General features: G+C 42.3%; 1 protein-coding gene across 24 annotated transcripts in view; it reads right to left on the bottom strand.

Annotated features, from left to right (window-relative positions):
• Positions 1 to 15,014, bottom strand: part of LOC111251066 (uncharacterized) — a 126,314-nt gene that overhangs the window by 77,141 nt on the left and 34,159 nt on the right. Inside the window, exon 2 of one of the 24 annotated variants that reach the window (XM_086991836.1) lies at positions 3,337 to 3,609. The exons of the other annotated variants lie outside the window; for them this stretch is intronic. The gene's annotated coding sequence lies outside the window, so the exon portion shown is untranslated. The remainder of the gene's footprint in view (positions 1 to 3,336; positions 3,610 to 15,014) is intronic. 24 annotated transcript variants of the gene reach the window in all.

The following is a 15,014-nucleotide window of genomic DNA, read 5'->3' as shown; positions in this document are numbered from 1 at the left end:
GGCCTGGTTTTTTTGGGAGAAAAGACTCCAAGGAAAAACGTCAGCACTATGAGGACGCTACGTTTATCCAGTAATCCAGCTACGCAGACAGCCTAGTAGGTAGTGAAAACAACAGTGGCAAAAACTCGGCCTTAGGTTTAGTACATAGAACTAGCCGTTGCATCATCAAGATCGCCAGAAGCCCAAAAGAAGGCATTGGTAGAAGAAGGTAGCATAGAGGCTCTGTTGGACCGCACAGACTGTCCGCCTATCCGATACCGACCCAGCTGGGTACCTGCAGCAGCTTCGCATCCAAACAGGCAGAAAGCGAGCAGAGTAGAACGAACAAGATGCACTCAGAAAAGGATGGTGTGTTCCTGAATATGTTTGCTATGGCCAGCCTCTTTCATCGCGGAATAAGAAGCCGGCCTACATACGTTGGGCTTTCCCTCTTTCGCACAAGTCGACCGACCCACCGATGCGATGTGATCCAGCAACAACGGACGACGAAAGCTGACACGATATCAGTTCGTTGTTATGTTTGTCTGCGGATGTATCTTTCGCTTGCTCGCTGTCTGCCAAACCTTTTCCTCTGGCAGGCATCATATTGTCATTGACGCCTGCTCAGCCAGACCGAAGTTGAGCTTAAGCGGCAGCCCGAGCGGAGCAGGATAATGGGAGTACGTTTGACCAGATGCCAACAGCTGCCTCCGTAGCTGCTGCTGGTGCCGCTAGCACTGTTAGCACCGGGGGTTGCTGCATACTGCTAGTTGTTTCTTGAGAGCTTTGTAGTAAAGCGGCTCAATTTACCTGCTTGGCCCAAATAAGCGTAGCTTTGCCAAGGATTGTGGGCTTTTTGGGGAGGTAGGGGGCTCCTCTTGACTGGCATTACCTCCAAGCTAGATCGTTTCTTGTCCGAATAGAAAGGAGTGGGAAAAATGGCAGAAAACGACATGATACGCCCTGGAACAGCTAAGCAGAAAGAACAGCTAGCCGATTGCGTAGCAGACAAAGATGTTTTTATGCCACCCCGTCCCGTCGACCCGGGTTGGGTCCCGAACAAGATGCAAGATTGGATGGGTCGCGACGTACGATCAACTAGCTGCGTGTAGAAGACATGCGTTGGGCCCCGTAGCTGCAGGTGCCGACAATCCGAGGATGTGGAAGGCATCGTTCTCTATGGTATTTAAGCTCGCATTCTCGGTAGCGCGTCGTAAAAACGAAATGTTTTGTGATTGTAACAGATACAAGAGATGATATGGCAACCAACCTTGTTCTCACTAATTACACCAGGTTAGCTTCGGATACCTGCTGGAAATAACAACCTTTCCTGTCAACTACGATTTAGGTGACCGCTATTAACTCGTCATGCTTCCAAGCTAATCATATCATCACGATATTCTTTTATAACGCTTATACTCGCTGTTACTTGGGTAAATGCGTGACAAATGTTAAATTCGAGTGCACGAAGTCGTGGTTCAAGCCGGCCGATGATGAATTCCAGAAAGAAACCGTCTGACATCCGAGTAAGGAGCAAAACTTTTAGCAAATGCGAAATATTGCAGGAATATATACATCACAGGAAAAGTCAGACAGCAGCAAACGGTTACCAAGGGTTGCTTTGCTAATTCAATAGTGAATTATAATAAAAGCTTAATGCTCATTTTTATAAACTCGACTGTTACCGGCACTTCATCAGCCCCTCAACTCCTCTAAAATTCTGTGCAGAAATCCCTAAATTCCTGTATGCCCAACTGTGTGCAAAAGCTAAATTGAAATCCCTTATTTTTACACACATAAAACAAACATTGTGTAGTATAGATTATATACAGTTATTTGATGAACAGAGTAGGTGTTCCGCGTTCATGAAATGGCCTCCATCCGCAACGGCGGATAGCGATTATTTACAATCTCGTTTCTCGCTATGGTGTTAGAGACTGTGGTATATTTGTGGCGAAAGTTATTGTCCCTGAACCTAAATTATTAACTATTTATAAAAGAGACCCTGCTAAAATCGTGATTGCCTATGCACCACTATCCACTTAGTCGCTATAAGACAACTTAACTTAACTTAACTAGCATATAGCTAACTGGTAACGTCTACAGTGAAACCAAAGCAAGCCAATGAGAGTCACTGGCCGTGCGCATAAACGAGTCGTTCCAGGCAAGCTTATAGACCACTAGGTGGATGCCTATCGACCTACCTGACTTCTTCTGCAATGGCCAAATGGGATGGCAACGCGAGTAGTCAATTCGGATAGGCACCGTTCCCTTGAGACGCTCGAGAACGATTGGATTCTTTCGCCGTTTCGGCACAACAGTAGTGTTCGGAAACCGGGCGGCATTTTGCATCAGGAAAAGACAACTACATGAGCTACGATTGCACTGGCCATAGGAGTCCAAACCTCGAAGGCAATGGGGGCATCAGTGCTGGCACTGAGTTAAGGATTTTTTCAAATGGGAAACAATGGAAAAAGTGGCAAACATAAAAAGGAAAACGTGTGTGGGTGTGAAAACTGAAAATCCAACAGAAAAAGGCGCGAGATCAAAAGAAGGAAATGACATGTAATCTACGCGATAGCTCGTGACTACAAATCAGGCATTTTTTTTTTTTTTTTGAATTTTTTTCCGACTTGAACCACACTAGGTCAGCTAGCAGCAACAGAATGGCAATTATCTGGTTTTATGTCTAACAAACATCGCACTCTCTGCAATACTCGAACCTAATACAGTCGTTCATCAATGCCGGCAAAGGACGGCTCTTGTTCCCAATATCACTGTGAACTGGCTAGTTTTAGGTCGTTCCACCTAAAAGAAGCCATGCATCTATTCAACACGAGACCCTCGAATCCGTAGACTCATGGAGTTATAGATATACTCATACAGATACACATACATATAGAGTTAAATACGATTGAAACGACAAATATATGCTAAGACGGCAGACGCTGTCGCTCAGGCGAGCGTGTCATAGAACACAAACGCTCATGAACATGGAGAAAGGATTAATCTGGTAGGTCTGCTAGAAACGTTAGCTTAGACTGCGGCTCAGTTGGTCGACCTGGGCTTCCGCAGACCACTTGCTCGCTCGATGATCGCTAGTCACGATAAATGCACGTAACAACGTATGAACGCGTTGTCTTAAGTTTTTGCTCCTTGTGCGAGCGAAAGGGCGTAAGCTTCCATCGGCCTGAACAATGGAGGACCTCGCATCATATACACAATACAGATAGATAGTCTCATAAGCAATAGTCGATGAAAGAAATTGAAGAGAGAAGCAAGGTGAGGCTATAATAAATTATAATTAGGTCAGTCATATTTGCCATAATCTAATTCACATGGCATCGATAATAATACCTCTTAGACCATTTCGATACTTCTTCAGCGGCCGTGATAGTGATGATTAACGCCCTCGTAACGCCCTTGGTGACTAGAGCTGCGTCACCAGAAGATCCCTTGTTCTCAGATGCGCGTTTTTTGGACCGCCCCTCATCCCGCTCCCCTCGAATTCATCTCGGATACTCATCTGGAGCCATCGATGTCGAAAGCTCTTCCAAACACATCTGCGGCTCCTGTCAACTTGCAAGTCTGCTCCTACCTGTACGCGTATTATGATGGTGCTCGCTATGACTAGAACGTAAAGAAGGTCATGGTCGGTGCTTAATCAACAAACATATACAGATGGATGAAAGCTTACGAATAAGGGTCCCAAAAGATTGTTAAAAAAAAAGATGGTTGTTTAATCCGTGTGGGGTCTTTAGGATATATACATCTCGTATGGCCAATGCCGTTTATGAACGGTACTCTCCTAGAGGTGGAAGCGAATCTCAACGATTTTTGGACTAATTGACGTTCGATATTTATTGAGCTATCTTATCTAGATCATTGTGTTTATAGAGCAAAGGTTTTTCGTGCCCGTGCTTTTCCATATGAGTAAGTTATACGTTCCGAGCGCATTATTTGAGGTAATATTGACTCCATAAAGCGAGAATTAGTTTTTTTTTTAGAGAGAACTCCATAGAACAACTGCACTCTACGCCCGAACTTATGTCTAATGTGTCATATATTTGTCTGCAGACACTGGAAACTTTGCATTGGTTGTAAAATTCCGTTTTGCCCTACATGTTTTAAACTTTCAGCCCTTATTTTGTTGGGCATACGTTGTAGTGTATTTCGTTGATAAAACCATTAGGAAATCCTTTCAAACTTAATTCGAATTTCTTTGATTACCACGACGCGTTGTCTATAGGACAATTATGAATTTCTTGCCGTCTATCATTATCAATACATTCTTCACACAGAACATTATCAACGCAGTCTTTCACCGGCGCGGTTTCGTTACTCGTTAGGACTTACCGTTCACATATATGCATTTAATAAGGTATTTTCCATTAGTGTCGTTAAATTGTCTAAGCCGTTAGCCTTAAATAGTGCAGACTATGCGCTCCTGTAGAAACATACAATATCAGCTGTACATTATATACCATACGCAGTCGATTAGCTTGTGAACTTATTTGCTATTCGTAGAAACGTTTGAATGAAAGTAGGCTCCACTTCCATTCATGGTCAGGTTGTCTGCTTGACTCGGGTGAACGATTTAGGATGAATGTTGAATTGACACATATTTAAGGTTTGTTGATACGATTGTGGCAATTTGATGAGATTGGATTAACGCGTAACAACCGACAGCTGGGAAGACTACGTTACACGAGTGGTCCACTAAACGAAGAATTATGGCTAGCTTTCTTCGATCTAGACAGACTTAGGTGTTTCTCAAGAAGTTAGTTGATGTATGATCATAAGTATCCGTATTCACGTCTCTATATTTGTCTCGATGAACCGCAAGATAAGGGAACACATGTTAGCCTATGAATCGGGAAGCCCATAATTCTCTATTGTGTGTTCAAATACAATATATGCGTCACTCCGGTGACATGGCTCCGCTACGACAATAACATTTCTCAAATTATCTGCGATAAGGAAAAATTCGTGCTTCGAGTCCAGGTCCAGGTGTTATCCATCCTCTAATTCGATTTAGGGCTTCCTGTCACATACGCAATCATAGCCAAAACAGATATATGTTATTTTGCTTCAACGTAGTCTAGGAAAAGTTTCGTACTGTTGATATTATACCTGGCCGAATTGTTGCATCGTCTTACCACCATAAGGGGCGTCACCTAAACACACTTAGATAAGGTGTGCGCCCGCCTTGCCCATGCTTACATGAACCTGATAATAGGAGCGGCTTACCCGACCTTTCGCCATCGCGAAAGGTCGGGTAAGCCGCTCCTATTAAAATGACGTCAGGAAGGTCACGCTTTTGACAGCACTAGGATGCCAACAAAGATCAACTGGGACCAAAGTATTTCTCGGGACCGGGCTTACGGAGAAGTAGTTGCGATATACCATCACTATCTGCTCGTAGATAAGGAAACGCGTGATGTGTGTGGTCGCATTTAAGAAAAAATGCTAGTCAGCCTAACGTCCGTCGATTAAGACCAGTTGATGAAATGATGCCGCAAATTGGGTGTGTGTTTCTGTGCAGTGGCCTACGGCGGAGTCTTATTATATTCTTTGCATTCGATCAGTATTTTCTAACCGAATGTACAATGAGATACGAGTTTCTGTATGGTATAGTATACAACATTCCAGGATTTCACAAGTAGACACATAGGGCCGCACTAACAATACTCATTCGATAACAGTAGATCGTGAAGTGAACGATTTGCACATCTCGATTGTCTAAAAATGACCACAATAGATATATAGCCATCGTCCTAGCTGTCACACGTTGAGTGGCGACGAAAAGAAGCTCAACTGGCACTAGTTGCATGCGGTGCTTCTACCATCAGCCTGACGTCTAAAGCCTCGGTAGAGCTCCAACGGCGAAACGCAATGCGAAATGTTCACACTCACAGGCAATATAACGGCCATTCCGATCTCAGATGAGCAGCGACAGAGACCTCACTAAAGGCTTGGGTTGAACTTTTAACGGCGTAAGCTTTAAGTGATCCGGATACGCTGGTTTCAGGGGGCCCAAAACTCCGCAAGCGTACGTTCAGCTGTACGTTTCAGGGCTTTCTGTCATTGGGCACTACTCGTTTTGCAAAGCACCTCTTCGAGATGCATCGCCTCTCGAAGTGTTGGCAGCCGCTACTGCCACTGCTGGCCTCGATGATGTTACTTCGGGGGCAGATCTTCGCGGAACCCGTTCTGAATACTTTAGTTAGCTTATGTAACCGCTTCGAGGCACAGACCACCCCACGCAATGCGCTCTTACGCTAGCTGCGTAAAGTGACTGAACACTGCCATGAAGCTAAACATTATGAAAGCATGACTCTACGTTCTTGTTAGAGTACATTATTGTCTTATTAGACTGCCGATTTCAATCGCTCGGTGAGATGAAGATAGAAGATATGATCAACTGCATATACATGTGGTTATTCTTAAATCGTTGATAGGCGGTTAACGTAGACCCGCTGTTAAAGACGCTTTTGAGATGTATTCAGAAAATGAATGCGTAGTTGATCATTCCTCACCTGAAATCAGAGTCTAAATCATTTTAACCTTCACGGACTACTTAACATATCCGAGACTTTTCCCCTCGAGAGAAAACAGATTCCTACAGGAAAATGCTCAAATCAGCCAAATAATAAGAGATGCTTTAAGTTGAGTCACCTGCCGGATCTAATCGGTAGTATTATAAATAAATTTCATCCTGAAATGTTCGTCAATGGCGTTGCGTCATGTAGAATTTAATAGTTATTTTTAGCAAAATTACAACTTTTGGTCGCTATTGCAGCGTTTTCGTACCCTGACGATGTCCTAAAAGTATGGGCTCGCCTTTTATGTCCAACATACAACGTAGGGCACACCCTGAGAGCTGGCTTAGTAAAGCCCCGTTCTACGGTTTAATGTACGATTAGGGGCATTTTTGGTCAATGACCAGTTGTGCCAAAGTGTATTAACAGTAAAAATGGAACAGCCGTGAAAATAGGATCTTTATAGATGTTATTGTAAATCCAATTTAGAATATGTTGTCCTTCTGTACAGGGCCTGCCTTCCGACTCTCTTCCTTTCTACATTTCTGTTTTTTCCCGCATAACAATACATTGAAACTGTTGTCGTTGACTATCGTATAATATTGAAGGTCGGCAGTGACGATAAATAAGGCTGATATTAGTCCGGCTTCTGTCGCTAGTTGTATCAGCTATCGATCGCATATTACTTGCGATTACGCAAAAGATATCTGTTTTTGTCCAAAACAAAAAAAAAAAACACAACAAGCCGCGTGTCAAGGTCGGCCTGACGTCGAATAAACCTTGGCCAGGAGAACGAGATCGGTACAAATGAGGGAAACCCTATAGTTTAAATCCTGCATCACAAACATTTAATAGATATTGTGTGATAGTATGGATATGAGTGGTCTGAGTTGTTGGGAAGAATACCGATCTATAAATGTTATAAACGTTAGAATCGTGCAAAGGCTAATATTAAGTATGTTTAATAGCTGAACCGTTCTCAACGTGCACAATCTGCTTTAATTAGCAACATCGGTTATTTTTCGCCATAACGGAGTGACATTCTGCAACTCAACGCTTTGCCATGCTGGGCAAACATAAACGAAATATCCGCACCCGTGGCCAACTTACTAGTGGCAACGGTCTGGAAGGCAAGTCTAAGTTACCAGCACCGTACGAGCTGAAGCTGAGCTTTTGTTTTATTGAAACTATATCTACTACTATGACTTTCGATTCAATCAATTGATGGTATGCCGTTCGATAGTGGCTCGATGTTTCCGTTGTCGTCTGATCGAGCTTAAAATTATAGCAAGTTGCCTGCTAGGCCAGAGGCCTGAGCTAAAAAAGTAAGCCAGGACAAGCGTCGTTTAGAGAACACAATCTGGGCCAGTAGTGCGGAGACGGCTGGCCTACTGCCCCTGTATCGTGCGAACATTAATGGAAATTGATTGGGTTATTTGTTTATTGTTTTCTTGTTAGTTGGACGTATCTATTGCGATACAATGCTGTACGGCAAAGAATGGCGCTCATATTCGTGCCACGATTGTGTAGAGCGGCCTTCGCTTATTGCCTATCTCGCCATTATAATCGATCAAGCGTTGATCATGTTCTATACGTCCACAATGATTAATGCAGATTTACAAGAAACAGATCGGTTCGCTGAGTTTCACCATTTAAATGATATGGGGCTGACGTATAAGCTGACCGTGTTCGTCGAACAGCAATATAAGTACTATATTAGTAATATCACGATATATATATCTATGCTTGCCTATATATATATACACACACACACATATAGGCAAACGGCTGGAAAGGGGACGCTTTCTCCTCTAAAAATGCTTCCATTCGTAGCACACGTACATCGTATGCTACGAAGAGTGGCGTTTTCGTTAAGGGATTGTCTTGCTAGTGCTGCTGCTGCTGCTGCTGCTGCTAGTAATTACAAACGTTAGAAGAGCAAACTGACAGGGATGTACCAAGGTAAGCCGCCGCTCATTTCTGCTGGGTGTCTGCGATAGTTAACTTCAGCATCTGCGACGATGCTGCCAACAACAATCAGAATATTAATAATGACAGCGGACAAAAAGAATAAGACTGTCAACAAAGGAAAGGTGGCCTCTGCTAAGCTCTGGGCAAAAAAAAATCGCCTAGGTTCTTGGGCGGTTCACGCTACTTCAGGTCATGATCAATCATAATATGCGTGTCGAACCTGACCTATAGTATCTAGCATTTGATCCGTTCGTTGTAATTAGACCGCGGGACCAACAGCCCGATTGTTCATTTGTTACTACTATAGTCGATCGTATATGCAGTATAATGTTCCTTCCGCTTGTTTCCATAGGTTTTTAAAAGAAACACCTAAAACCGGCAGCGATGCAGTTTTGCTTGTCGATAGTAACAAATATCCACGGGAATGTTCTTAGAAATAAATTATGCACCGTTGTTTAGCATAGCGGTCGAAACTTTCGAACAGGATTGAACAATTTCTATTGAATAGTAGTTACTCGTAAGTTGTTGGGTATTGGTTCGCTTCGAAGTTAACTAGCAGGAGGCACTGTTTATGAATAGAACGTTTATCTTGCCGCAAGCAATTAGTACAGCACTTTGCTGCGCGCTAATTATAACTCCTCGGATCAACTTTTTGATGATTTGTTGTGGGTTATGAGCTAATTCTGTATTTGAAATATCTATACTCGCGGTCGGGAGTCTGCGCAAGGTCGGCGCACTTACTTGCGTGGCCCACTTCATATCGGTATACCTGAAACATCTATATTTTGTTCTCGAAAATAGCGTTTTAATTTCTCATCGGACTCGCCCTTTGGGCCATCATAGAACATTTATGATCGTCGCTCACGAATGGCATAGCGACGTACTGCTCTACATACACGCCTGTCATGCCCAGAAAGCACCGAGTGATAGGACTCAATCTAGCAGAATTAACTGTATAGTTACATAAAGAATTTTGCTACAGACTGAGGTAACAAAACACTCGAAATCAAGGAGCGTGACTGCGCAGCTCACGTTTTTCTTGTTATTGTAGATAGCAGCAAAGTCTTGTCTTGTTTACTAGACGGAAATCGTTCACATATCAAAAAGGCTGTTCGACCTTTTAATTGGTAATGCGTAAAGGAGTCTAATACTTATTTAGAGCCAGCGTCCACGGATTGACCTCCGTAAATTTTCCCCCATAAATGACGAACAATTTCGTATTTAACCTGGATCCTTTTCAAAAAAAACGAAAGCTTTTACTACAGAAATAGTGTTGGGCAGAGGCAATAATTAGACCCTTCCAAATCTTAGCCCGGTCGTTAACACAACGACGGCGGCAAACCTGACCTCGCATACCTCAGTTAAAATGAAGAAATAGCTGTTTCATAAAATGCCGCAGAAAATTTCCCGATTATCTTGGCACAGGTTCGACTTTAAGTAGGTGTTCTGATTGTAACCACTTGGCCTGCTGAACGGACCTATAACAGTTTAGCCCGACAGAAGCCACACCGTTTCTACGCGTGTGTTCATCCAGAGCGTTTCACAACACTCTGCTGCGGTTCTTACGCCAGAACGGTATTGCATTAGCGAACGTCACGTACAAAACGTGTTTTGTGTATATCTGTTAATGTAGCTGTTTTAGTGATATACCGTGCAAGATGGCTCTTCAACACTCCTGAGATATTATCGCGGCCAGTAGAGTTTGTCTATAAACGATTTACATTTGTTTGTATACTCACTTATGCGTTACGTCTCTTCGATCTACACCAACTTTAATATGCACGGGCAGAGCGTCAAAACAGCACCTGTGATGTATAGGCATCTTAATCACACGCACGCACATATGGGCAAACGGTGGCTTCACATTTTCTCTTGCCTATAGTCTCCCTATCGTCCTTCTCTATACGAAGCAACAGCCTGTGCCTGTGAGCTGACATGGGCGAAAAGTTGATGTGGAGCGACTTGGATGGCCTGACGGGGTGGAGGCCCTTGCCTTACATCAGGCATGTCATGCACCATGCGACATGACGCTATGCCCGATGAAATTGCACGTGTAGGGCTCGCGCTGTCGGTTGTTGGAGATACGAGTGACTGTTGGCGCCGTGTAATGCGGGACGCCGCCATTGTCGAATTTTTAAGGTAGCCTATCTCGCTCTTGCTGCTTATTGACGTTAGTCACTGTACTGGTTGTAGCAGCGGTACTCCAAAGATTATACTTGTCATTACATGACCGCTGAAGCTATTTTGTGATTGTCTACTTTTTCCTATAGTTATAGTAATACCAGTTGTTACCGCTGTCACTGGCCGGCTGGCCGGAACGTCAACTTACAATTCGACTCGATTCGAAAGCTGGGTTTTTTTTTAACAATATGCATCGACGATCGTTCAACCCAATCTATGCACAAACCGTTCTTGCGCACGAGTTTAGAAACTACGCCATTATGCTTGCGAGCGTACACTTTTCTAAGTTGGCGATAAAAATAATTGTTGACCATTGGTGTCCTTTAGGTTTGCCCATAAAATTACAGAAAGTGCTGTTTACCGATTTAACGAATGGACGGGCTATAATCTACGCGGCCAGCTATTGCGGAGCAGAACGTCGGCGGGTTATAGTGAAGTGGCAGTCAACGATCAACGTTCGGTGCAGCCGGTATGGGCCAAAAAAGTTAGCAAATACGCATCTGTTCCGGTGCATAAATATAAGTACGTGATAGAGAACAGATGTGTCGATTGAGATCTATCAATCTACCTAGTTTAATCCTCTTTAATTTTTTTTGATTGACCCATGCTCCACTCGGACCAAGCACATTTTATTTAGACAACACATTAGCAAAGATTAGTCCTCCAAGAAAACGAAGTCTATCAAAGGAACAGTATGTGTTTTGTACAGGACGACAAGAGGACACAAACGGATATAGCACCACTCTTAACAGGGCTCTATCGAATGAGGACTAGGGGAGTACATCAGGTAATGGCGACAGTGGCTATTTGTCAGCAGGAAAGGTTTTCGCCACCATATACGAAAATAACACCCATTGGGAGCTAGGTGTGATTTGCGGGAAAACGACATAAGCAAGCTTTGAAGGAGCTACTAAAACGCCATTCGAAATCCTCTGCTCAGCCCTTAAGCAACAAACATTTTATACGAGCAGTCGGCCCTAAGTTTTAGAGCACACATATTGCACTGCAGTGTAATGATTAATTTACATTATTCTATTTCTTTGACGTAATGTGTCCAAAGTGACTAATACGTAAAATACAAACAATCACATAATGAGTCTAACGGGTTGGTAAGCGCCAAGAGCACCGAACTCTTTTCTACTAAAGCTTTGCTTCTGCAACAATTACTGGGAAGTTCGGCCTAGATCCCTCTGGTTCCACAGCTCGTTGCAGTGGCCTAAATCGTAGCAAACTGAATAATTCAGCTAATATTGCCGCACGCATTTTGGACCACGTGCGAAATAAAATTTGTCTGAAGTCGTTCAGATAGAGCAGACGTCTCTTGTTCGGCAGCGATTCACAGCTCGAGGCTGTCTTTCATTTTACCCTACAATTGCCTGTTTTTGTGTGAAAACAGAAAAAGTATGATCAATTCAATCAAACATAAACAACGTCCCTGAAAGGTCCCTTCCTGCCAACGCCAAGACCGCAGTTGCTTCGATTTGAAAAAAAAAAACAGAAACGCTGAGGGCAGCAGTAGGCAATATGTCGACTTATGAAGCCTTAGATGAAAGAGTATTTGTTCAGCTAACGCCCATAAAGTAGTACGTACACATATTAGGCGTCAGGCCAGGTTTGTTGGCTTGCATTGGCTAGCTAAATAGGAGACGAAACATCTGTTCTATACGTAATTATTAAAATAGTAACAAAATTTATAAGAGATTAATTGGCTTGTTTCGCTAAGTGGCTAACATTTTTGTTTGCTGCATTCACGGGTCCCGGCGATGTCAACTATAATTGGTATAACTTATTCCTGCTAACAAATGATGGGAAGTTTCTTCTCGAAATAGATACCTAACCTAGTTTGTAGTTTTTCATTGGAAACTGGTTATAGCGCATCTAGCCCCGCTTGTGAGCTTCCAGCTTCACTTCTAATGCTGCACTTATTAAAAAAACGTACCCAAATTTAGTAACTATGCCAATTAGATGAACTAACATAACTTTGAAGAGACGACCTTATAAATGACAACAAAAAGCTGCTTTGCGTTATGAAGAAATAAATAACAAATACCAATTTAACGTCAAGCCGTTCCTGTGGTGATACAGCTGATGCTCGGTATTTCTAGCATGCGGGTTGATTTTAAAATCCGTGCCCCGTCAAAGTATTTGTTTGTTTAGCTAATAATCAAACACGTCATTCATATACGATGAAAACGGGGGAACAGAGTAGGAAAATCATGGCTTCTCCCATAAGCGAAGAATATGTGTCCATGCCAGCAAAAGCTGCTCTCTATATCCTGCTACTATATTTGTCTGTCTTTTCTGAAGCGATCTCAGACGCTCTGTGAGCTAGTTGCGGATGTTTATGTGAATTATCTTTCTCTGAGTCGTATAAGATTAGGAAGTCAATCTTCAGTTTTAGGAAATCAATCAAAAGTGAACGAACTTCGGTAAAAAGACCCGTCTCAAGTAAATTCAGTAACTCTAACGGCTTAGCAGTATTCATCTCAGACGTGCAATGCATAGTTCGTGAGGTGGATCATTAGCGCGGAAGGCATAGCACAGTAATTCGTCCTCGACCTACTATAATTTAGGATAAATAGGGAAATAGGCAGTTGTAAGTACCTAAAGTTCACTTCGATTCTCTACCCAGATTGAATTTGCCCAATCAGTTGACTTTTGGAGAACTTCGCTAGAAAAAAAAGCCTGGTCTGTAGAGTTCAACGCAAAAATAAAGTTACGCGTTGATGTGATACCATGAATAATAACAGCCAAACAAAAACGGAAGTGTTTTCGCACTGGTCAATGTTTTCTTTTCCATAGTAAAGTAGTACACTGAAAGTCAAAAAGCAGAGCAAGGATGTCTAACTCAACGTCATCGAATCATTGGGGATAATTATAAGGCGCCATAGGTTTTTATCGAGACGAACAGTTCTTTAGACCTTTAGCTTAGAAGTTAAATCAGTGGATGAATACCGATATGAATTACCTATAGATAGATTTTCTATTTTGTATCTGAGCTTCCTTTCTGTCTTATTTTATTTACAATTTAGGAATATTTTAATCGACACAAACCACTTGTTCCTTTTTTATACTTATCAACCTTTGTTCCATAGCAAGCTTAATTACACATGGAATCTCCTATATGGTTATTACGATTTTGATTGAATCACGCTGGAAGTTTATCACCTGAACGAACGTCATTACCTAGGACCCAGCCAAATCTGTTTCTTCGCATTCAGTCGTTGTGGCTACGATAACAGCCGCGTTCAAATGGACAGCAAGAATCGGTCCTAGAGGCATCAAATCGTTTTCTGATCCGTTGTAACTTTGTTGTTTAAACAGACGAAGCAGCGTGGGTCGGTAGTTAATTTCAATTAGTACAAATTTCCCATAGCTCCAAATGACGAAAATTAGAACACATACGCGTCCTCAAACATTACACGCTTCCCTGTATTGGTTCACTCCAGCACAACAGTTTTGCCCTTAGGTTAGGATGTTCTTCGATTTTCTTTGAACTTCAACTTTGAAAGTTAGCGATGACGTCGTCCGCTTCCCCCAAAACTTCCTTCAGTGCTATCTGTTATTACGTTTAATTTATTTATTTTTTCATACATTTATATTGCACTTCGAACGTGAACTTCAGGTCGTCCATGGCGACCCTTCACTTGCATTTATTATACGAGTGCGGCCGAACCATATCTTAACGGTTTAGTGCCACAACCTGAGTCGCGCACTCACATAGTTGGTTTATTGTCACCTATGATTGTAGCTATGCAGAAAATTATGCCAACATTGACACGTTGATTGAGTAAGTTGTGTAGTAAGTCAGTTTTTTTGTGTGGAAATGTAAAACTATTTGTTTTTTTCTTACTCGAAGTCTTTCTCGATGAAATGAATGTGCAAAATACACTAGACACAGAAGTCCTCTGGAACCCTTTGATCGACAAGACGATCATTGAGAAGAGGCCATTGTGTAGCGTAATCTATCGATATGAGTTCGTTGAAAGTATCAAGTAAGTACACTATTATAAAGAAAGCCGAATGAGCTAGATTCCTATCGTAAATTTGTTTTACATCAAATTTAATCGTTACAAGCAATCGTAACGCACAAGTTATTATAGTTAAAAAAAGAAAAAAATAATTATTGAATTTTCTCCCATGTTTTCCCTACCTATTTTTCTACTTGTTAAAACTTAAATAAGTGTTCTCTAGCTAAGTTTCAGGAAGATACAAAGAAGTGGTTAAAACAAACGTTTTCTTTTGGCCATCGTTTAGGACAACATTTCCACATACAAAAAAGTTAAAATTTAAATACGTCCCCCATTGGCCAAGTCTCAGGACAGAGTTTCCTCATACAAA

Source organism: Varroa destructor, unplaced genomic scaffold (genome assembly GCF_002443255.2).
Source record: "Varroa destructor unplaced genomic scaffold, Vdes_3.0 BEIS01000005.1, whole genome shotgun sequence".
Taxonomy (NCBI): Eukaryota; Metazoa; Arthropoda; class Arachnida; order Mesostigmata; family Varroidae; genus Varroa; species Varroa destructor.
This window is presented reverse-complemented; position numbering and strand designations above follow the sequence as displayed.